Source organism: Ictidomys tridecemlineatus, chromosome 13 (assembly GCF_052094955.1).
Source record: "Ictidomys tridecemlineatus isolate mIctTri1 chromosome 13, mIctTri1.hap1, whole genome shotgun sequence".
In the NCBI taxonomy this organism is placed as follows: domain Eukaryota; kingdom Metazoa; phylum Chordata; class Mammalia; order Rodentia; family Sciuridae; genus Ictidomys; species Ictidomys tridecemlineatus.
The window spans coordinates 15,202,633-15,203,591 of record NC_135489.1 but is presented as its reverse complement, the minus strand read 5'-3'; the positions used below and the strand labels follow the sequence as shown (position 1 = coordinate 15,203,591).

The 959-nt window shown below is 38.4% G+C and overlaps 1 non-coding gene across 1 annotated transcript; it reads left to right on the top strand.

Moving 5' to 3' along the window:
• The first annotated feature begins 414 nt into the window (after positions 1-414).
• On the top strand, positions 415-487 carry Trnaa-ggc (transfer RNA alanine (anticodon GGC)). Its single transcript has one exon. It is a non-coding gene; the product is annotated as a tRNA-Ala (tRNA).
• The last annotated feature ends 472 nt before the right edge of the window (positions 488-959 follow it).

Here is a 959-nt window from a genome sequence, read left to right as displayed (position 1 = left end):
CAAAGCTGAGCATCTGAGAATCCCTGAAACACTGTAAGAGCTCATCTTGAGTAGTGAGACAAGAAGAATCTTCATCTGTAACTTCAAGTTTCTGAATTGTCAGAAGAATTTGAAATATTTCAAGATGGGATATAAAAATGGGGAATGTGTTTGAGTAGAAAGATCAAGACACAAGTTTTGACCACAAATGATTAAAGTTCTTTTATCTCACCTTTTCACTTCTCATGAATGCTATTTGTGGATGCTACAGGTATGAGTGGGACTGTCCAAGGCTCATGTCAACTTGCTTGTAAGAGACTAAAAAAACTGGAGAACAAGGAGAGAGAAGTGTTTATGTCCCTGAGTAAGGAAAAATAGTAATTTGGAGAGAGTGAAAAAGGGTCATGGATTTTACAGAAAAGTTAAGAAAGGGCTGGGTATGTGGCTCAGTGGTAGAGTGCTTGCCTGGCAGGCAAGAGGCCCTGGGTTCAATTCCCAGCAATACACACACACACACACACACACACACACACACACACAATATACATATATAAGAGGATGGTAAATAGAATGAAAAATTCCTATATGCTTCTTGTTAATGAGTATTAATACCTTGTGTTTAACCATAGCATTCTTGACTCTGGGCTTGCTATCTTTTGTCAATTTTGGAAAATTCTTAGCTTATATCTTTTTTAGTCCTGTTTCTGCCCTATTTTCTCTTTCCTCTTCCCTAAGAGTATATATATATATATAATGTATATATATGTATAATGTTGGGATTTTCTTTACATCTCACAAGGGTATAAGAAATCCAAAAACCTGGCTGCCTCGTTGCTGTTCAGGGGAGGAGGAATGGGGTAAGACCCACCAGGCCTAGACTGTGTTCAGACCTGTCTTGGCAAAGAATGTCCACATGCTTCCTTGAAACCAGAAAAATGGGGGGAAAGTGTGGAGGTTACCTTGAACTATATTCCATTAAT